Source organism: Mastigoproctus giganteus, chromosome 10, assembly GCF_048544385.1.
Source record: "Mastigoproctus giganteus isolate SK-2022 chromosome 10, ASM4854438v1, whole genome shotgun sequence".
Classification (NCBI taxonomy): Eukaryota; Metazoa; Arthropoda; class Arachnida; order Uropygi; family Thelyphonidae; genus Mastigoproctus; species Mastigoproctus giganteus.
Genome location: NC_143584.1, coordinates 226,927,810 through 226,952,258, shown reverse-complemented (window position 1 = coordinate 226,952,258; position 24,449 = coordinate 226,927,810). Strand labels below are relative to the sequence as shown.

At 38.3% G+C, this 24,449-nt stretch overlaps 1 protein-coding gene across 1 annotated transcript in view; it reads right to left on the bottom strand.

Moving 5' to 3' along the window:
- LOC150080001 (uncharacterized) overlaps positions 1–14,396 on the bottom strand; it is a 276,163-nt gene extending 261,767 nt beyond the window's left edge. Inside the window, exon 1 of the mRNA XM_090383329.1 lies at positions 14,364–14,396. The gene's annotated coding sequence lies outside the window, so the exon portion shown is untranslated. The remainder of the gene's footprint in view (positions 1–14,363) is intronic.
- Positions 14,397–24,449: the final 10,053 nt, after the last annotated feature.

Sequence of the window (24,449 nt, the reverse complement as noted above, 5' to 3'; positions counted from 1 at the left end):
CATTTAATCAGCGGTGACGGTATTCATCTGGATCCGGCCAACGTCGCTGCAATCCGAGATTGTAAATTTCCGAGGACCATCAAACAAGTCCGATTGTTTCTTGGAATGGCGGGATTTTATAGGAAATTTATTCCAGATTACGCTGAAATCGCCCATCCATTGACCCATCTGACCAAAAAGGAAACACCTTTTGTTTGGGATTGCTCCATGCAGCAGGCATTTGACCAGCTGAAAACTATTTTGACCACTCCTCCGTTATTGGTTTACCCTGATTTCACTAAATCTTTCGTTGTTTCGGCTGACGCCTCATCCTATGCAATTGCCGCATGTTTAGAATCGCAAGTAGATGAAAATTCAAGACAACCAGTTGCCTATGCTTCGAGATTATTGAAGAAATCCGAAGTAAATTATAGTACAACAGAAAAGGAAGCATTGGCTATTATCTTTGCAGTTATGCAATTTAGACCTTTTCTAGTGGGCAATCACTTTACGCTCATAACGGACCACCAACCATTGAGCTTTCTGCTCAATTTGAAGAATCCTTCACCACGATTGGCACGCTGGAGCATGCTGTTACAAGAGTATGACTATAAAATTGTGTATCGTCCGGGTAAAGTGCATTCAAATGCAGATTTCCTCTCGCGACCTGTGTTAGAAGCAGAGGAAAAACCAAAAAGGTCAGAGGTAACAAGAACAACTGAGTTAGTCGCTCCCATATCGGCTGATGTAACCATAGAATCACTGGTTATGCCTTTTGCAACAAACCAGAACTTTGATTAAAACTCTGCAAAGAGAAGATCCAGTTTTGCAAAAGTTAATCGAACAGTTGGAGGGAATACCCCAAGCATCAGTGAAAATCCCAGATTCCTTCTACTTATCTAAAGAAGGAATACTATATCACTACACTTTATCTGACCCTGGAGCGATAAGAGAAGAGCCAAAAGAACAACTAGTAGTGCCCGTTGGCCTGAAATCGGAAGTGTTGAAGGCATGCCACGACAATGCTCTGAGTGGAGGCCATTTTTGCGCTACAGAAGACATTGGAGAAACTCAGGAAAAATTTTTTTTGGATTGGAATGTTTTCGGAAGTAAGGAACTATATTGAGTCATGTCCACCATGTATGGAATGTAAAGGTTATAACCCTAAAGCCAAAGCAGCTCTGATGAGAGTTCCCGTTGAAAATTCACCTTGGGTGCGAGTGTCATTGGACATTCTGGGACCTCTCCCTATGTCCTTGAGAGGACAAATATCTATTGTTGGCAGTGGATAATTTTACTCGTTATGCTGAAGTAATTCCACTCCAAACTCAGAAGGCAGATGAAGTAGCCACAGCTTTCATAAACAATGTGATTACAAGGCATGGGATTCCTAAATACATACTCACCGATCAAGGTATTAATTTCATGTCCTCATTGTTGCGACAGGTGTGTGAGAAATTGAACATCCACCAAATTCATACATCTAAGTATCACCCCCAGTGCAATGCAAAAGTGGAACGTTTAAATCGTACCTTAGCGAACATTTTATCCCATGTCGTAAATCAGACCCAGTCAGATTGGGATCAGATGGTTCCATTGGCTGTTGCTGTATATCATGCTGCAACTCATAGTGCTACTCAAGAATCCCCCAACTTTTTAATCTACGGCAGAGATTTAGTGTTACCTTCAGATTTATGGCATGCAAAAATAAGGCAAAGTTACGCATCTTTAGAGAACTATTCAAAAGAGATGTGTGCACGACTCCGTAGAACCTACGAGATTGTTTCTGAACATTTGGAGGAAGCAGTGCAGAAGCAAGAACAACGTAGAGCAGCAGTAGCTGTTGATAAAAACATTCGTGTAGGAAATCTAGTTTATCTTTTCACACCTAAGGTGAAAGTGGGAACTACCGAGAAACTAGCTCGCCTGAGTACAGGCCCATACCGTGTGATCAATCAGACCTCTCCAGTCAATTTTGAAATACAGAATTTATACGTCCCAAAGGACAGACAGTTGGTGCATGTGGATAGATTGACAAAATTAATTGATAGGAAAGTTTTTCCTGATCTCAGAATGGAGGAATCAGAAGACAGTGAATTATCAGATCAAACATGAACTGAAACAATACCTAAAGAAACCTGGATCTTTGATGATCCCCTTGTGGAAGAGTGTGATTGTACCCCCCTTGTAGACCCACTACCAGTGACAACCCAGCCAACTAGAAGAGCTGCAACTATTCCAGTGTCAATCCCTTTAAACCTCCTCCCCAATAAGGATCAAAATGCACAAGCAAAGACAAAACAACCTGAAGCATTAGTGGAAGCTGCCCATAAACCAACCCCATCACATGGGTATAACTTGCGCAGCCGTGATCATGTGACCCACATATAGTAACTATCAAACCTCCAACCCAAAATGAAGTGTTAGTTCCCGAATCAGTTCCAGATGGCAGAGAAAGATCAGAACCAAATAATTCCCCCAGTGAGCAGGAAAATAATAATAAAAATGAACAGCCAAGTGGTGTCGATAGGGCACTACAGTGGATGTTAGGTCCGCTTGCATCAAGGTTAGACCCACAACATGAAGACAAAGGACTTGATTTGGTGGGTCTTATTAGAGATGCATGGAGAGATTGAAAAAAAAAGAGAGAAGATTTTTTTTTTGTTGTTTTTGTTGTTGTTTGTGGGACGCAGTAAAGATGCACCTGAGTAACTTTTTTCTCTCCCTTTATAGTTTGGTTTTTGTGTCCTATAACAAGTGTGACGCTCAATATGAGATGTTTGCTGAGAATGATCATCCTAGGAACTTTTCTCTTGTTTTGTCAAGCTGAAGTTGAAATTTGCCAAGTAAAACATGAGGTGTATGAGTGTGAGATGACCAAACCCTCTTTGTCTCTACAAAAATCACTTCCCCAGAATAGTTGTTCAATAATGAACTGCGGAAATTGCCTCAAGCAATGGGTATCTCGAATTCTCCTTGAAAACGGCACTTTGGTCCCACCAGCCCATTTTATGTTAAAACAGTCCTTGAAAGAGAATGGCACTTCAGTTATTTATCAGTGTCAAAGAAATGGAGAGAGTTGTGAGTGTAGCAAAGAAAGATGCAGAGGAAGTATTGAATATTGTTACGAAACTGAGTGCAATCAGCAAGCGTCATGTGTATGTCAGAGACAACCAGCTGAAACATATTGGCTAGTGGAGTGGGTCTCGCAGACTATCAGGAATCCGCCAGTGGTTTCCTACAAAGTCTGTTTGACACCGCCCATTGAAGATGTGCATCGAATTAGGCACACAAGACATGTGTTGTCTGATGAGCAAGCTCATTTTGAAGAACAAGGATTAGAAGTCAAGTTTACAGACCCAGTTTTCTCTACATTAGAAATGGGTACCTTAATAATAAGAAGGTTTGGCAATGAACGAACTTTTGTAATAGATAAAGAACCATTTCAGGCAGAAGTTCCTCGCGAGTTTATGTTAACCCCAGGACCATTAAAATTTCTTTTTGTTTCCCAACAAGGGAAAATAATGCAAGGAACAATACATTTGGCAGGAAGAGATGAATGTAAGAGGATGACTTGTATTTTTTGTTGGGAATTCATAAACAATAGACACTGTTTCCCGCCTATCGTATCTTATTTAATATACCTTGCTTTGGGTATTCTAGCAGCAATCATTATTTGGTACTCTAAGCTCATCATTGAATCTATAGTACAAACAGTCAGGGGATTTTTCATGTTGGTTAGTGTCATGTGGAAAATGTTTCGAATTGTTTGGCGCCTAACAAGCATGGCAGGCCTAACCACCGGGGCAGCTATTAGAACAACCACAGGAAGGATACAGGAATATTTGGAAGAACATATCCCCATGGAGCCGAGACCACTTTTGCGGGTTGCACCCCTGAAAATCCTTTTATACCTATCAGCCCTTATACTTATAGTTGGTTCAACATGTACCAATCACCAGATCTTACATGCCAAAATAAAAGAATGTCAAGCAGACTTATCTCGACCTTGTAAAATCTCCACTAAAGCCCGAGTGACTTTGTTAAATTTGGAATACAAACAGTGCCTATGGTTCGTTTCTGACACAGAACAAACTCTTTTCCAATTGCAGTTAACCAATTGCAGTTAAACAAGTGCAGTGTCATTGGCAGACAAAACGAATGTATTACACTTTGCCCACAGAATTACATCTCATAAGTCAAGTGGCATGCCCCCAGAATGCCTATTGCACTTGGGGCCGACATTGTGTGGGCGGCTACCTTTTCGAGGCTATCACCAAAGAATCCTTGAGTTTGCCAGGAATTACTAACTGCATCGCAGGAGACAGTGGTTCAAACTGTCTCATCATTGATAGTCAATCCTGTTTACACTATCGAGTATGGTTAGTTCCAGACTTTACACGGGTGTACGAAGTCCGCAAAATTTAAGGAGTTTCTTGTCGCTACATAGTTGAAGTTCAGACATGTGCTAATGAGACCATTGAAACTATTTCTCTAAAGAATTTTGCAATTACACGAAATAATATTGAGATTCAAGTCTTGGGAACCTTCGATCAGCCCACCGATATCCTTGAACATCATGTGATTTTGAGAGTAGGTGATAATAGTGAGGCTTATTTAGACCAAGCAGCTTTAGTGTCCAGACCAAAATACGGAGAAATCGGTGATGTACAAGCAAATTACAGTGTTTCAAAACTGTTCATTTTTGATGATCGGATGATACAATGTCAGTTTTATGAAGAGAAGGTAAGATGTCAAAAAAGTGAATCTTACTTGGAACAAATGGTAGCAAACAAAATCAATAAACTTCCAAAAATTCAAGTTTTTCACCAGTTAGAAATCGAGCCCTCAGGCCGGCTCACATCAACAATGATACAATCAGTCCCATTGACCCTGGATCTGTCATTTTTTCAGTTTGATTTTTATCTGGAAACACATACAGTGTGCCCCAAATTTGTGGAAGACATTACTAGACCAATTGGATGTTTTACATGTGACACACTAACTACTCTTACTTTTCAAGCATTTTCGACATGCCTAGCTGGAACTGTCTCAGTAAGCTTCCAAAACATATTAGTGGCCACAGGATCAGTTAAATTAACCCAAGAAACAACCACTTACACTATCCAGTTCAAGACATACTAAATGTCACAAAGAAAATTTTTGTTTAATTGCTCGAACTATTACAGCCTGTAAAGACAGAGTTTTGTTTGGAAGACCCAACGCTACAAATAAGTCACCCTAACTTTTCACAAGTATCCTATATATCTAGTTTTGCACCAGGACAATCACCTTGGTCAGTATGGTTTCATCAATTAGTTGGTGGAGGATTTACCTCCTGGATCAAAATACCAATTTTGCTCTTATCTATAGCCTTGTTGGGTATATTTGTTGTTTCTTCATGTTTGGCATGCTTTTGCAAATAAATCAAATGATCCATTTTTTTTGAAGACGAATGAAAGGGAAGCAAAACAGTGATAATAATGACAGAGAATAAGAATAAATGGGAAGTATAACTGAGAAGCGTAATTGCTATAAGATCTTCTACCCCCCCCTCCCTCTCTCCAGGGACTTATGCATAAAAGGGGAAGGAAACAAGAGTAAATGAAGCAAATCTTTTGAGTGAAAGAGAAGAGGAAGAGTGGATAATGGGATTTGTACCCTACTTACTGTAAGTATTTTATTGTTCTCAGCCACTTCAATCTGGAAGAATATCGGGAGGGTATTGTTCACACTATGGTCCTTCCTGGGTGTATACAGTCAATGGCTATCCAAAATCGTAAAACGTGCTTCCACATCGGAGGTTACCCGACAAGTGCCCTCTCGAGCCGAACTAGTTCTTACCCCAGAAAGATTTTTCAAGCGACGACAGGTGTGCGGGGCACACCGCACACAGCACATAAACAGGATGCCATCTATAAGACGCCCTCCTCCCGCAGTACCAGGTCCCTTTCAACCATTGGATGGTTATAGATTTCCTGTCCTCGGATGATATAGAGGCTACACTCTTCACGGAGGAAATCGCCTGCATCACCTGGGATAACCAATTTATTACTTCTTCCCTAAAACCAGGGGCCCTCACCTCACCACATTTTGGATCGTGGTTGTTGCATATAACAAGAGAATACCACACGATCCTTACCATGCGAAGGCACAGCGCCTTGAAGAGCTCCTTCCCTTCAGGATAGTAGTTAATATCAGAGTTCTCACTACTTTTAAGAAGGCATCACTGCCAACGGTGAGGAACCATTCTGTTAGATGTCCGTGGAATCACCCAACCGAGCGCTGTGCCGTGTACACGGCTGACATATATACCCAGTGGCTCGAGGGTAAGGGGTTGATTAAGGCGAGACTGTCCCCTCCCATAATGGAATGGTGGGAGTAATAAAATTTACAGCCCAGGGTGTCAGGCAATTACTATGCAAGAAATAATAGAGCTAAAAAAAAAAAAAAAATTGTAGCATTATATAATCATTCAAAACCACTTATTATTATATGCAAATGTAACCTACAGCATATTTACACCACTAATTAACCAGATATATATTATCCTATTAACTAAAATTACCACTATATATGCAAAAAAAAAAAAAATATATATATATATATATATATATATATGTAAAATAAAAATAATAAAAATAAATAAATCTATTTTTTTTCTCTCCTTCATTGTTATAATAAGATAAGACAATGTAAACGTCTAAATCATTGTAATCCTACAAAGATGTAATTTTGAGTATAAATAGATTCCTAAACTTTACTATTGTAAGTTACTCTGGGCATTTATTGTAGTAAATCTTTATGTATTTTGAGGAGTAACTAGTCTATTTTATGTGTAACCAAAATGTTTATCAACGTGAGTGTATAATAACCATGTGTGTTTAAGGTATAGGCTGACTATATAATAACGGTCAGGAACAAAATTCATATCCAATGCTAAATATATATATGTATATCTATACAAATCATTGAATAACATTATATGTATAATGTGTTACTTGGTATTGAAGCATGTTTAATGCTAAAGGTATATGATACTTTGTAAATGTCTTTAAAGCCGAGAGGATACTAATTGTTGTTTATCTCTGTTTCATATCATGTTACATTGGAGTGAAGAGTTTGACGGAGCAGCTACATGCAGCCAGTCCTAGAAGAGGAAATTACCTTAGTGCCCTTTGGACCTCTAGTATAGTGTTGCTCCAGGAGCTCAAAGCATGGTTTCCCCAAGATTGACAGTCATCAACGAGAGAACACTTTTACAACATAGTCAATAAAGAACAGTGCTGGATACAAAGACATTCTTATGTTTTATACAACCTATAGACATTTGTTATTTCATAAACAGAACATTATAGAATATATTAGTGCTTGTTCATATGTGATCTTGCAGAAAGAAATCTGTGACGACCAAGGTAAGGTTGAAGAGAAAAAAAACAGTGGGGGGGAGGAACTGTTCTGTTTAAAGTAGCAACTTAACTTTATTGTCCAGAGGAACCCAAATGGCTCTTGGAAAAATTGTTATGTTATTATCTTTCGATATTGTATTATGCATATTGGATAAGGGTAATTCAATTGTGTTAGAGGAGATATGTTGGTCCCCCCCATCCGAAAAGCTCCATGCAAATTTTTTTTTATTATTACAAAAGCATCCCAAAACCTAAAATTTTGAGCAGGAGGTCATTTCTTTTCCCCCTGTTCGAAAATTTTCGGCGTAGACGGGAGGTGTGTAAAAATGTGAACATTTTTACATCGTAAAATATTCTCATAAATAGCCATACATTACTTTTGCCAGTCACTATATGTGTGGAGTAATAAGGCCGTGTTGAAAGTTGTTTTGTCCGATTCTATTCTTAGTAAGCAGTAATCGAATTTCCATCTCACTCACATAGTTTCAGTCGATCCACTGCATGAAGCCGACATTCGATAGGATCAGCTAAGTAGTGCCACTGTATACCTGAGTATAACTCAGGTATACAGTGGCAAAATCTGTGGGGGCTAGTGAGTAAATCGGAGTGAGTAAATTCGAACTGATTACTACGAATTGACTCTTGTCGGAAAATGGACAGAGGTAAATAGACTTTGTATGAAGAGAATACCTTGGTATAACCCGGAAGTATCATCATGTATCAATTAATAATTTACTCCTTTCTCACGGTAGATTTCTCAAATTAAACGTGTCTAATTACTAGGACAGGTGATCCTAGATTTGCTTTTCCCCACAGAAATAGGCTCCTAACCAATCAAAAACGGGGCCATCCAAAGGGGAAAGGGATGTATATATTGGGACTATGGGAAAAACGAGGAGTTCTGGATGAAGATGGAAAAACGGACGAAAACTTCTATGATGAGAGATAGCAAAGAAGAAGTAGTACCTAGCAAGTCACTAGGGAAGTATTTGGGTAAGTTCGTCTTTTAGTTTAGCGACCAGTTATCTGGAATTACTGAACGACCACAGCTACTATTATATTCCCCACCTAATATCACATACTAACCTCTCTCCTCCCAGCTAAATACACAGATGTATTTTCTATATTAAGGCCAGAATGTGCCATCAATTGTTCCAACTACTGGATACTGCGTTTCCAGTAACGATAAACATAACTATATGTAAATCTTACACATTTGCCTATAAATTTGACTAGCTGGAAGCTCTTCTACTTATTATGTATTAACAACGATTGCTTACCGAAACTACATGAAGAATGTAGACAGAATGGCAGAAAGATGCCATGTTGCCACTATCCATTAACTAGTAAATGTAAAGCTATCCTGAGTAAAGCTAACACTTACAACATAATATAATCCTAATTCCCTGTTTTACTTATTAATTCTTTTACTGTAAATAAATACACAAGTCCATATATGTATAATAAACTACACTTTGTTTGTTGATCTATCTTTCTTCAGGACTATTCCTAAATATACACTTTTGATTGCATACACATAAATATTTAAATAGACCATCATTAAAGGTGGGCTCAAAGGCCAATACACAAAAGGCCTCACAGTTTAATCATCACAACGCAATTCTCGTTGCTGCATTCTTGCCCAACGTCCATCTGGGTGAGTTTTAGAGCACAGGATTTTGTCCTAATTTAACGCTAGACGCTCATATAAAGTCCTAGTCTTTCTGGTTTCTCATTTTAGTGCTGGAAACCTGCCTGGGAATCTTGTTATTCGGATTAAACACTGCCCAGCAGGCGTCCTACATTATTACAGAAACGACTTCGGAACAACTTAAAATATCCATAATTTTTCTCCTCTTGCCCGATTTTCCTGCAGAAGGCTCTGGTTTTCATGAAATATCGTGTTCTGTTTTCCCTTGGCATTCTCCCTATAGGGCAAAGTCTCTTGCTAAGTGGCAGGAGTTTCTGCTTGACAGTATTAGCATTATCATTAGTTGAGGCATATGATGCAAGAAAGCAAGCATCATATGCCTCAACTAATTTTTTTTTTTTTTGGCTGATGTATACATCAGCCAAAAAAAAAAAAAAAAAAAACCTTCCCATTTCACCTATCTGATCACTCCAAATGTTTGTCTAGTTCAGCCTTAAATTGATTTAAGCTATCAAATTCCACAACTGGTGGAAGTCTGTTCCAGCAATCAACTACCCGTTGGCTAAAGGCAAACTTCCGCACATCTATTCTCCAACTGTCTTTCCTCAATTTGAATTTATGCCCCCTCCCTCAACTGCGTAATCTGAGCAAGCGGAAGAAATCCCCAGGGGCTCACATCTGGTAAGTATGGCCTTGGCACACTCAGGGTCCTGAGCTGGATATCATCATTCTTCTCTTTCTTGGTGATTCCTTTCTACTTGTCTCTCTCGGTAACATCGAAATTATTTTTTTTTTTTGGCTGGTGCAGCATAAGCCTCAGGCTTCATTACACTATGTGGCTACTACTACTACTAATAATAATAATCCCATCAGCACTCAGCTTGTTCAAACCATTCAAAGCCTATATCTTCAAACAGGCCTATGGGGCTGGGAAATTCCATACTGCAATAATTAAAGACAAACACCAGCCAAGGAATTAAAAATTTACTATAAAAATAAAATATACAGAAATAAAATATAATGAAAACACTATCGGAAGACTAAAATATTACAATAAATTACGATAAAATAAACTACGATTAAAACGTTAAAAATATAGTTAAAAAACCGAAGCAATAAAATTATCTAAAATAAACTGGATTAAAAGCGATAAAACCTGAAGCTTTCGGAGACTGTTGTCTTTTTCTTCAACAGTACTTCATACTGTTGAAGAAGGAGACAGCAGTATTTTTAACTATATTTTTAACGTTTTTATCGTAGTTTATTTTATCGTAATTTATTGTAATATTTATATTTTATTTCTGTATATTTTATTTTTATAGTAAATTTTTAATTCCTTGGCTGGTGTTTGTCTTTAATTATTGCAGCATTCAAAGCCTTATACACCTCAATCAGATCACCTCGCAGGTGCCTAGTCTCCAAACGATGTAATTTGTAGAATTTAAGTCTTTCTAGGTAAGAGCACCCCTTTGTTTCCCTAACTAATCTCGTTGCCCTTCTCTGTACTCGTTCTAGCAACCGTACATCCTTCCTAAAATGAGGCCTCCAGACTTAGTATTAGTATTAGTATTAGCAATGGCCACATGGTGCAAGGAAGCCTATGGCTTATGCTGCACCAGCCAAAAATTAAAAAATAATAATAATAATAAAAAATAATAAATAAACAACAATAATAATAAAATAACAAAAAATAAAATAAAATAAGAAGAAGAAAATAATAATAATAAGAAAAAAAATTAATAAATAAAAGAAAGGGAAATGAACAACCTAAGCATTTCCCTCCTCCTGTAGGTAATAAAAGCCTCTACCACCCATGTAAGTAACTTTTCCAGTAATTTATAATTCGCTGACTAAAATAAAACTTCCTGCATTCCAGTCTAAACCATCTCCCCCCCCCCGTAACTTGAAATTATGTCCTCTAGTTCTAGAATCATTTATAACCGTGAAAATTTCGTCCTCATTCATTTTGCTTATGCCTCTAGGAGCCTTAAACACCTCAATCAAGTCTCCTCTAAGGTACCTAGTTTCCAAGCTCTGCAACCCACATATTCGAAGTCTCTCCTCATATGGACGCCCTTTTGCCGATCTCACCACGAGAGTTACCCATCTCTAGACCCTTTCATGAAGCACAATGTATTTCTTTAGGTGCGGTCTCCATACCTGAACACAGTATTCCAAGTGTGGTCTAACAATTGCCTTATACAATGGGATTATGACATCCTTATCTCTACTAGAAATTGTTAGATACATCATCGATAGGACACAATGGGCTTTCCTTGCAACCTGTTTAAAATGCTCAGAGAACTTAAAGTCTGACCGTATCATAACACCCAAGCCCCTTTCCTCCACTACCGGCTTTAGTTCAACTCCACCAAGTGTATAAGCTATTTTGGGGTTACTGTTCCCCAGGTACAATACCTTACACTTTGCTGGATTAAAGCATAGCTGCCATTTTTCTGATCATCCCTAAAGTCTATCTAGGTCATTCTAAAGAAGCTCTGTTTGTTTGTTTGTTATTTGGTTTTTTTTTAGGAGCCTTAGCAACTAAGGCCATATTGCTCCGGGATATGCGGTGGTCATTCCGTGACCTTTCCGTATCCTCCATATTTGGTGGTGACGGACTCGAACCCTGGTCTAATCAAGAAGCGTATGCTACGCACTGCTGCTCCTTCCCACCTGGCTACGGAGGTGCCTAAGTTCTGTTTGGCGGTGATCATTTATTACTCTACCAATCTTTACATTATCTGCAAATTTAGACATCATTCCCTCTATCCTTTCATTGATGTCATTTTTGAAAATCAAAAACAACAGTGGCCCTAATCTGATCCTTGGGGAACCCCACTTCTTACATCAACCCAATCTGAGAAATAACCATTTATCACAACCATCTTCCTCCTGCCCTGAAGCCATCCAGCTATCCATTTAAGGATTTTCCCTGTGATTCCAACCTGTTTCAACTTATAAAGTAACTGTTCATGTGGGACTGAGTCAAATGCTTTGCTGAAATCCAAATAAACAATGTCGAAATTATTCCCAAAGTCTAGCTCTTGAGTGACCCTGTCAAAATAGCTAACCAGATTAGTTAAACATGATTTTCCCTTTACAAAACCATGCTGAGTATCCTTCAGAATTCCATTTCTATCTAAATGATAATCTTTGCTATCTAAATGATAAATTAGCTATCATGATAAATTAGCTATCAATTTCTATCTAAATGATAAATTAGCTGCCCTCATATTTCCATGAGGGCAGCTAATCTGTGGATTTATTTATTTTACTGTGTTTTTATTTATTTATTTTATTGTTTGTAAACATAATTATAACTGATCACAACTTTAGCACTTGAAATGTCTGTATTGAGAAAACAACATAATACAAATGTAAGTTTGTAAAAGACATAATGCAATATGCAGAGAGAAAAAAGTTTTTAATTAAGAATCATGTAGGATTTCACCTGTATCTAAGTTAAATCTATGTGTATTGAATGAATGGAAGAAACAGAAAAATAACTGCACAAACATGTATGCAGTACTCAAGGTGTGGCCTGACTATTGCCTTATACAAAGGGATAATCCCTTCCTTATCCCTTCTAGTAAAGTTCCTGTATATCATTGACAGTACCCCATGAGCTGCTCTCCCAGCCTGTCTACACTGCTCTGGAAACTTCATATCTGACGGCACAATTACCTCCATGTCTTTTCCATTCTCTACTATACCCTTAGTGTAGTACCGCACAGGTACATTACTCTGGGGTTACTGCTACCCATATGCAGTACTTTGCATTTGTCAATTTAAATTTCAGTTGCCACTTCTCAGCCCATCTGTCCAACCTTTTCCAGATCCTGTTGCAGCGTACCGTCGTTACTATCATTAATAACCCTTTTGATTTTCAGAAAATCAAAAGTGTGGTTGTCGTGAATTTACTAATAACCGACTGAGCGGTGAATGATGACAATATAGTGCGGCCTTCTGGTCACGGGATCAATGTAACTACTTTTTCGAACGCATCTTACGATTAAATGCAATATATCACGTTGTCAAACTAAGTAATCAGACAATTGATACAGTATATATTAAATAACATAATGAAATTCCATAAAACAGCATATAACGTTCATTAGTTGTAGTTAGGCTTTTCTAGGTCACTTATAACCTAGAATTATTACACAGTATTATTGAATGATGCTGTAAATAGCTAATTTTTTATGCAAGCAAAGCTGGTTTGTTGTTCTTGTCAGGTTTTAGGCGCATAAGCAACTGAGATCATATTAAGCCATTATGTATTCTATCTGAACATAGCGTCTGTTGACTGGCCGATCTGCATGTTGTGCAGACTGAAAACCCAGAATAAATCGAGTGGATACTTGTCATTTATTCTCTACTCCCTCCCCCTGAGTTCTGCTAACTATAGCCTCAGTTGAGAAACTCTTAAGAATTCCTCCAATCATCGAAAATGACTCGAACTCAGACCTCGTCAAACGAGTGAGAAGTGGCGAAACCACTATACTGTCACGGAGGACATGCAAACTAAGAAATAATAAAATCATTAATAATAAGGTTCTCCACTTCATCTACGGATTAAGGTCGTTTTAGTCCCCTTTTTAAATTATTAAATTTAATCAATTAGAGTGACTAAATTTAATAATTTAAAACTACCGAACCGCCAATTATTTAATTAGATCAACTTTATCAATTTAATTTAATAAATTATTAAATTAAAATTAGGCCCTTCAATAGATTGTAATTTCTTTATTCAGTGGAATTTATCTGTATTGATGTTTACATTTTTTTTTATCTCATTTCTTCTTTGAGTTGAAGTTTTATCGCTTTTCTGTTTGTGTTATTTATACACATATCATTTATACATTAAGCTTTTACTTGTCCTCTACAGTATTTTTTTATTTTTTTTACGTTGATTTTAATATTTCAAATATTGTAATTTGTAATACGGTATTGTAATATATTCAAATACAATATTCAATACTGTAATATTTTATAATATTCTACTATATTTCATTCCGGATTTATTTTTATTAGTTTGGCCTTATGTATTATTATATTTCGTTTATTTCATTTCATGTAATATTTTATTTAATTACTTTATTTTTATACATTATTTATTTCATTTATCAGTTTATCATCACACCAAAAATCGATTAGTAATCACTTGATTAGTAAAAAAAAAAAAAAGTACAATATAATCACGTGCAATCAAGATACAGAGCACGCCTACTTATGAATATGTTTTTGTCAGCACAATTTTAAATTTAAATAAATCTAAAAGTAGTATCAATATATTCTTTTTAAAATAGCAGTTTACTCACCCGGGTCAGACTTATGGGATGCTTAATCAGCTGGTATGAAGGATTCTTCCCTCTCACTTTATCAACAACTAAAAGCAAACTAAAACTAGTTTCGCTATTACCACTTGACCAACGTCACGCTTTGATTTCCGATAAGCGTGACAGTTCCGATAACATTTCTATTGTCGGTGCAGCGTGCGCTGGATTTTACGCATTACCGGGGAATTCCCCTATCATAAGTGGGTCAAATTTGTGCAGTTTGTAATTGCATCTGGATCGTTCATTTTCCTGTTGCTTATAAAGGTACAGCAAGTATTGTCATTTATTTTTCAGTTCTCTTAGTTGAAAATTTTTGATAGTCGAAAATATCAAAATTGTCCTGTACTGAGAGCTTCCGTTTCATGATAAAAAAAACAGAGGGCGCTTTATCTCAGTTACTCTGAGCGAGAAGGTCACCTTCACGTCAACATATGGTAAAGAAACTTCCTAGTGATAACAGTGTGACATTTTGCTATGCATTTTACAGTAGTTGGCTCAGTTGCTGCTTATTACTACTGTACATATGATATTTTGTGCTGATGCTGTTGTTAGTTTTATGATGCAGCTGTATCTTGGACTATATTGTTTCTTTGACATTTTGCAAAACTACATTCTTAACTTAACCATCGTTCAAGAATTCTGATACGACTCTCTCTCACTCTCTCTCTTATGAAATCTTCGATGCTTTACTTACGAGTGCCTGTTTTTGAAATGTTAAGTATTTCGTCTAAAAACTTTATATATTATTTTTCTTATTTTTAAACAATACATTGTATTCCAAAAGTAGTAGGACACTAATGACTAAGCGTTTTTATGAAAAGTGTTATTATTATTATTGTTGTTGTTGTTGTTGCCCTTATATTATTTCTCTCTGATTGGGGGATTCCACTCCGTGAAGAGTACTACTACCAAGTACACAGGGTGGTTGTAATGTCTGGTGTTACTGTTGGTCGAGGAAATTTCTGACTATCCTACAGGTGTTCAGGATTGCGGAATTCCTTGTAGGTGTTCTCTGGGAGACCTATTGCTGCTAAGCTGCTATGTAGAGTCTTTGGTACCATACCGGTGGTTGACACGATGATCGGGATGGTCAATACTTCTTGCATATGCTACATCTCCTTGACCTCATGTCTCAGGTTCGTGTACTTCCTAATTTTTTCCTCATGGGTTTTCTGGACATTGTTAGTGTTGGGCACCGCTATGTCAATCAAGTATGTAGCCGTTTCCATCTTGTCCACAAGGGTTATGTCCGGTCTGTTGTGCGGGATGGTCTTATCTGTTATTATGATGCGGTTCCAGTACAGTTTGTGGTTTCGGGTCTCTAGTACTGCCTGGGGTTCGTACTTATTTTTATTTATTTATTTATTATTCAATTTAATACATATGCTTCACCCCTGAACAGCCTTCAGCTGGGCGGGTGCCTATATACATTTGTACATTATAAGTTAGAGAGCAAACATAAAAATCGTACATAAATTACGCATATTATTATTATTTCTATTTTATAGAAACATTAGTTTCTATATAATATTATAAACATTTGTTTCTATATTCCAACAAAATAACATCTAAAGTGAGCAAATAAAGCACATACAAATATATACAGTGACACAAGCAAAAGGTAGAGAGAGAGTCAAAGGGAATCACCAAGAAAGAGAAGAATGATGATCTCTCTCTCTCTCTCTCTCTCTCTCTCTCTCTCTCTCTCTCTCTCTCTCTCTCTCTCTCTCTCAAACATTACAGAGGGTATTGTTTTCAATCAACTTGCCAAATGGAAAAAAAAGTTCAATGAATGGGAGCATGAATGAGTTATTCGAGTTCACAGGGTAGGATTTCATGAAATAGTGAAATTTTCATGTGTTTAACAGGGTCTTTAACAGTCTTCTGGCTAACAGTCTTTCCTGATTTCATTTGATACTAGGATTTGTAAGATATAATGTCTTACAAATTAAAGAAAGAGAAATATATAAATTTTTATTATAACAATGACGGGGTTGCTGTCCCCCAGACTTGAAGATTAATTCTAAGTGAAGCTTCTGGTACAGTAATACCCATTACAAATCACAAATATCGTTTAAGATAGTGGGTCTCACGCTAATAGAATTAAATTAAGTGGAGTCTATATTTAATGTAAGAGCAAATATACCATGAAAATAAACATTAGAAAGAGACATAGGATCAGCGCCCACTACTTGAAAGAGCAAGCGAAGATAGCGAGATGGAACAGTGGGGGGTAAATTGATGGAATGGCTAGGGACGGATTGCTCAAGAGACTACAATAGGGGTACCAGTGGGGAGCGGTTCTTGTTTACCATAAACAGAGTGGAGGTGGTCATTTTATAATAAGACGAGATGAATCAAGTAAATGGACGCAGATGTTTTCTGGATGGTTCTGGAAAGATTCTGAGCTTCCGGATGTACAAAGAAAGTTCGAGAAATTTCTGGAAACCGGAAGTCCACTCTACACCGGAAGGAGCTCGACCTTTTGCCTATTGCTCGTGACCTGCAATAAGCAAATGAGAATGGAGATGATGATGGGGAGATAGAAATGATTGGTTGAGAAAAGAAGGGGTGGTTCGAAATTTTGGGAAATAAAAAGGGAAGAGCACGCGAGAAAGGGGGTGATGAAAGTTTTTTTCGGAGAGGTAGGCTTGGGAAACAGTCCCCGGGAAGTGATCCACCAGTAGAACCAGTTATGGTGAGTTGACTAAGTTCTGATAGTTTAAGTAAAGTATAGATAGGTTACAGAAAAGGGAACTTTCTCGAGATGGAACATAGAAGTCCGAAAGCGTCCACCGAGAGATATATTTAGGAGGAGGACGGCGCGAGATAATGCTTACGGAAGAGCACCGGACCGTCCTGCAGCCTACAGAGAGAAATAAAGTAAAGGGAAGCGACTCCTACTGAATGATCTGGCACAGTGAAGAAAGATATGATACCAGGAATGATCGGCGAAGCGAATAGTATCCCTGGCAGATGTTAGCAGTTCCGAAGCTGATGAAGAGCGATCTCAGACTGATGGTGGACCCCGATGCAGAGCAGAAAGTCAAAGATCAATCCTTGTATTAGCTGAGGAATTCAGCTCACCAGAAGTAAGTGCTTAACGGCATATGTACCATTAGGTAGTACAAAGGACTGTAGCTAAAGATAGATAATAGTTAAAGGGAATTCTTTAGGGATACATGTAGTTAATTCAATACTTATTCTATAGATAAGTGCAGAAATGTCATAAGGATTGATTAATAAGAGGGTAGTTCATAGTTACGTTTCATCTGCCTAACTTTAATGAATGTAGAATAAAAACCTTTTGGAAGGGTTAATCAATGGAGCTGTCAGAGTTGTATGTTAACAGGAATAACGTCCCAGAAGTAGAGCAGTGGCGCTGCTAGCCGCAGATAGCCGAGATTTATTTATCTATTTATGTTCCTTGAAAATCCTAAGGTGAACAGAACTATTACAATTTAAATGGTAGCTTTATTAATATTAAGGTGAGACTGATCTAGAGAAACTTATCAGTTGGACAGTTAGCCTAAGAAGAAGAGAATTGTATTAGCGAAGGATTAAAGGAAAGATATGTGTAATAACTGTAGAAATAAATATGATTGTTTTAATGAACTTAAATTTAAAAAAAATATATATATATATAAACGTAAGAGAGTGATACTGGCCCAACGGCAAGAAGAAGATGATGTATAGAAGAGCCTAATGACCAGAATCATAGTCCATGCCATGTATTAATATCAAGTGAATAATGTGTAATGATTTGCTAGATTTTTTTTTATTTGTAAATATGTATAATAAACTAATTATATTTAACTTAATGCAAATGGTATTTGGTCATTTCTGAACACACAGCAAAATCCAAAGGAGGAGTGCATTAATCTCCCTCAGAACCGGAATTCTTCTGTGAGATACACACAAGGCAGATGCAAAGTGGGGTATAGAAAAATATAAATAATAATAAATGAGAAAGGGGACTTTTAAGATAAGGGAGCTTAATAATAAATAATATAGTAATTAAAGAAATATAGAAACAAGTAATAAACATATATAAACCACCCCACCCCCATAGATTCAATATAGAATCAAGAAAAATTGTCAATTATTAAGTGGGAATATTGTATGACCAACTATTGTTTGGGGGAGTTCAACTTACTTGCAATACTTCATACACTTGACATTTCACTTGATAACAATTCACGTTGTGTAATTAGTATTATTCATATTTAACACATATTTAACATTAAAGGGGTTAAATATTTTATTAATAGATAAATATTTAAATTGTATTTCGATTCTATTACAACGATTACAAATTATTAAATGTCATTTATTGCAGAAGATGCAGACGAACCCATGACAGCCTTGTGATAAATCAGTTTCGTCGTGAGTAGCACAGTTGGTAGGATCGCCGTCCTCCCCACATCGGGTGGAAAAGACCTGAGTTCGAGTCCCGTCGATGAGGGGAGGAATTTTTACGGTCCTTTTTCACAACGTGGCTGAGTTAGTTGGTCTCATGTAACATTAGCATTAGCATTAGTAGAGGCATATGATGCAAGAAAGCAAGCTTATTCAGCATCAGCCAAAAAAACAGAAAGAAAAAAAAAAAAAAAAAAAAAAACAACCACTACTCCCATTTCACCCCTCAATTCGTTCGAAATACCTGTCCAGCTGAGTCTTAAATTTGTTTAGGCTATCAACTTCAACAACAAGCGATGGAAGTCTATTCCACAAACTGCCCGCTGGCTAAAGGCGAATTTCCGCACATCTAGCCGACATCCGTCCTTCCTCAATTTGAATTTATGCCCTCTCAGGGGATTATTCTGAGCAAGAGGAAGAATTCCATCGGCATTGAGCATGCTCAAGCCATTCAAAGCCTTGTACACCTCTATCAGATCACCTCGGCGATGCCTAGTCTCCAGGCTCTGTAATTTGCAAAACTTAAGCCTTTCTTGGTAAGAGCAACCCTTTGTTCCATTCACTAATCTTGTTGCCCTTCTCTGTAGCCAACCTAATCCTTGACAGGTTGTTTCCTCCAGATGATGTTGCTGAGGATCTCCCAGAGCATACAGCAATTAGAAGAGCAAATCGAAACTACGCCACAGAAAGCACAACGGATCCTTTCACCCTGGAAGAGCTGAATGCAGTATTACAGAAAATAAACCCAAACAAATGCCCTGGCCTAGACCAGATAGAGTATACCTTCATCTCTCGTCTGTTTAAACTAAGGCCGCTGTACCTCCTCCTGTTGTACAATAAATGCCTCCAGGGAGGTATCTTTCCCAAGGACTGGAAAACTGCTCTTCTGCGCCTGATAAAGAAACCACACAAGCCACCTTCAGATCCTCGCTCCTTCCGTCCCATTGCACTCTTGGCAAATCTCGGGAAAATTCTCGAGCGTCTTATGGCCCTAAGAGTCTCAGCGCTTTTCCAGGCGAAAAATCTAATCTCTCCACATCAATATGGCTTCACACCAGGATGCTCCTCTGAAGAGGCCCTTTTTGACCTGGTATTACATATCGAAAACTCCGAAGCTAAGTTTGAACTGGCAATCTTTGTCGATTTTGAGGGAGCGTTCGACACTGTCTGGTGGGACAGCGCTTTGGAGCGCCTCCGGTCTGCCTCCTGTTCCCATCAATTATATAAACTTTTCCTTAGCTACTTCTCCGAAAGAACTGTTATCCTAAAATCTAAGTATCAACATGTCCTCAGGCCTGTCTCTCGGGGATGCCCCCAGGGGTCGGTTTTGGGGCCTGTGGTGTGGAATATGGTTCTACAGAATTGGCTCTCCCGCTCTTTTGAGAACACCAAAGTTGTTGCCTTTGCCGATGACCTTACCATCATTGTGTCTGGAAAATCTAGGAGTGCCATTGAACATAATGCCAATCTGGTCCTGTCTGATCTCTCCTCCTGGGCAGCATTGAACAAACTCCGCATTAACCCAAGTAAAACCAAAATGATGCTCTTTAAGCACAAGCTAGATCTCAGGCGTCCACCACAAGTTAAAATCTCTGGAATCCGGCTACCCATAGTTACTGAAGCTACCATTCTTGGAGTGGTAATTGATCACAAACTGAGCTTCCTGCCACACCTCGCCCATCTCAGATCAAAAGTCAAGAAACTCTCTGGCTCCATTATTCGTATTTCCAGGAATGACTGGGGCCTTTCCAAGAGGACACTACGTTTGTACTATAAAGCAGTCTTCCTTCCAATCGTCACATATGCAGCCGGTGCCTGGTTTCACCGAGTTGGCTTGGTCCAGATGAGAAACAAATTGAGTTCCATCCAACGTACAATGCTACTGGCTACCCTGAGAGTTTGCAGAACAGTTTCTACAGCAGCCATCCAAGTCATAGCTGGAACTCTTCCTCTGGATTTGTATGCTGCTTACAGAGGACTAGTATTTAGAATCAAAAACAGCATCCCCACTAAGTTCCTTGACATCGAGCTTGATCTTGACACTGACCCAAAAGCTGAGAAAGCCAGATGCTACAACGAGTTAGTGAACATCTGGCAGACCCGATGGGATACATCCCAGGTTGGAGTGGTTACTAGAAGATTCCTTCCTGATGTAACCTTTACATCCTCTAATTTGGTTCAATCCTGGCTTTCCCTCACCATGGAGACTTCCTTCCTAGTTACTGGACATGGCTCACTTAATGAAAAACTGCACCAACTAGGCCTCTGCACGACTGACCTGTGCTACTGTGGAGCCAAGGAAAACTGGAGGCACCTCCTTTTTGACTGTATTCTGTACGAAGACTTGAGACAAGATTTAGTGACCACCATCCCAATATCAGAAAACCAATTAGACCAGTTACTCCAAACCCCTGAACGTTTATTTGCTCTTCACAACTTTGCTATGGAAGTCTTTTCTCGAAGGAGGAGATCATATAGAGTGGTCAACACCCCTGGCATTGGGCCTGAAGTGGAATAGACAATGGTGTTTTTTTTTTTTTTTTTTTTTTCTCTCCTGCTCCTCCTTGCATTCTGTTTGGAGTCAGCCACTCCACATTACTTTTATTTTATATATATATACATATATATCTATATCTATATATATATATATATATATATATATATTTTTTTTTTTTTTTTTTTTTATTATTATTATTTTTCTTTATTTTATTTATTTATTTATTTATTTATTTATTTTTTTTTTTTTATTTTATTTATTTTTTTTTTTTTTTTATTTAATTATTTTTATTTTTTATATATATATTTTCTTTTCTTTTTTTATTTTTATTTAATTATTAAATTTTTTTTTTTTTTTTTTCCTTCCCCTTTCTTTTTGTCTGCCCCTCTGGAATGGGCCCCCAGAGGATCCTGACCTACCTGCTGGCAACATCATGTGGGTCAGTGTCTCTTTTGAGACAGTACGTGCATTACTGGGACTGGTCCACCTTCCCGTGGTGTGGACGAGTACCCAGAATCATCTGTCCAGGTGATTGATGCTTCTGGGTAGCCAAGTGGCCAGACGCAACAACAGAACACACACATAATACACACAAACCTACGTCACACACATCTGGCCCAATTGTAGTGATACTGTCCTTCACAGAGATACGAGGCGGAGTTGAACAGATGTTCTAGGTGCCGCCCTTTACAAAAACACATGTCCACATGTCCACATGCCCTTCTCTGTACTCGTTCCAGCAGCTCTACATCCTTCTTGAAATGAGGCCTCCAGACCTGTATACAGTACTCAAGGTGTGGCCTGACCAATGCCTTATACAAGGGAATAATCACATCCCTGTCCCTGCTAGAAAAATTCCTGTATATCATTGACAAGACACCATGAGCTACTCTTGCAGCTCGTCTGCACTGCTCAGAGAACTTCATATCTGCCTGCACAATTACCCCCAGGTCCTTTTCATTCTCTACCACTGTCAGCGTAGTACCACAGAGTTGATACGTTGATCTGGGGTTACTATTTCCCATATGTAGTACTTTACATTTGTCAATGTTAAACTTCATTTGCCACCTCTCAGCCCATCTGCTCAACCTTTCCAGATCCTGTTGCAGCAGCATAGTATCAGTAGTGTCCTTAACAACCCTGCCAACCTTTGTATCGTCTGCAAACTTGGACATTAAGCCTGATACACCATCATCAATATCATTTATAAATACAGAAAACAACAATGGACCCAACACTGAACCCTGAGGAACTCCACTAATAACATTAGTCCACGTTGGGCAGTGTCCATTGATTACCACTCTCTGTCTTCTGCCACTCAACCATCACTTTATCCATAGCAGCAATTTGCCTCGAATGCCACACTTCTCCAATTTGTGCAGCAGTCTTCCATGCGCAACAGTATCAAAAGCCTTTCTAAGATCTAAATATATAATATCAAAGTTATTCCCTGCATCCAGTTCTTTTGTGACTACATCATAGTATCCAATCAAATTGGTCAGACAAGACCTGCCCTTAACAAACCCATGCTGTGTCTGAGCTATAACTGAATTCTTGTCTAAATGATCCTGCAGTGCTTCTTTAACCAGTGCCTCCATTAATTTTCCTGGAACCGAAGTTAAACTAACAGGTCTATAATCACTTGTGTCAGCCTTTGATCCTCCTTTGTGAATTGGGGTTACATTTGCACATCTCCAGTCCATGGGTACCTCCCCTGAGTCCAAAGAAGCTCTCATAATTATGGCTAGGGGTTTGCTTACTTCCTTTGCTGCCTCCTTTAATATAACTGGATAGATCCCATCCACCCCGGGTGCCTTTTTTATGTTTATCCTCAACAATTTCTCCTCCACTTTCCTCTCAGTTATTAGAAAATCATCTAGCTCACTGCCAATGTTTACTTCACCTACGACATTCCCCTTCCTGAATAACTCCTCATATGTGAATGTAGATGCAAAATACTCGTTTAGATTAGATTGTTAGCCACCTGAGCTGGATCCTCAACTGTTGAACCATCAACATCCAGTGGACCAATCTGATTCATCCCTTTCCTTCTTGAGTTTAAATAGGTAAAGAACTCTTTTCTGTTTTTCTTTGCATCCTTTGCCAAGGATTTCTCATAATCTGCCTTTGCCTGCCTAATCTCCTTTGTGACTTGGTTACAGACCAACTTATATCTATCATAGGCTTCCACGTCACCCATTAATTTGTATGTATCCCATGCATTTTTCTTCTCTGCCATATGTCTCATTAGTTCATCTGACAACCATTTAGGCCTGAACCTTGAACAATATTTCTTGGTTGGTATGTAAAGCCTGGTAGCTTCCAAGATTAGTTCCTTGAATGCTTCCCATTTTGAATTTGCTGTTGGTAACATCATCAGTTGGTCCCACTGTATAGAATTTAAATACTGTCTCAGACCAGCATAGTCTCCTTTACGAAAGCAAAAACCCTTCCCTTTACCTCTGATGGTAGTGACCTCCTTGAGTAAATCCCACTTCAGCACATTGTGATCACTGCCACCCAGTGGTTCATTTATCTGCAGATTCCTAATGCATGAAGAATCACTACTGATAATCAGATCAAGAGTATTACTCCCTCTAGTTGCCTCCCGAACATGCTGGTGTAGAAAACAATCATCCAATAAATCCACAAAAGCCTTGCTAGTGTGTGCGTGACCAACCCACAAATTCCAGTCAATATCTGGGAAATTAAAATCCCCCATTATAAGACTCTCTGATTTACTGGCCCACTCTATTTCCCTGTACAGTATCTTATTATACTCATCAGAGTCATTAGGCCTATAGCACACTCCTACTCTCAATTTTGATTTACCTATGCTTATGTCACACCAAACTGACTCAACACTGCACTGTCCAGCGATGTCAACTGGCTTCACTTCCTTGGATTTTATGTGTTTTTTAACTAATAGCATAACCCCTCCTCCCTTCCTATCCTGTCTATCCTTTCTGTAGACGTTGTACTCCCCAAATTCCAGTTCTGCATTCCTTATATCTGTGTGACACCACGTCGCTGATATCCCAACAATATCTGCCTTTGATGTTTTGAGTAATACCTCAAATTCATCAAATTTATTTACTAAACTCCTAGCATTAGTGTACACGCAAGTATACATGCACCTGTTTCTATTCTTA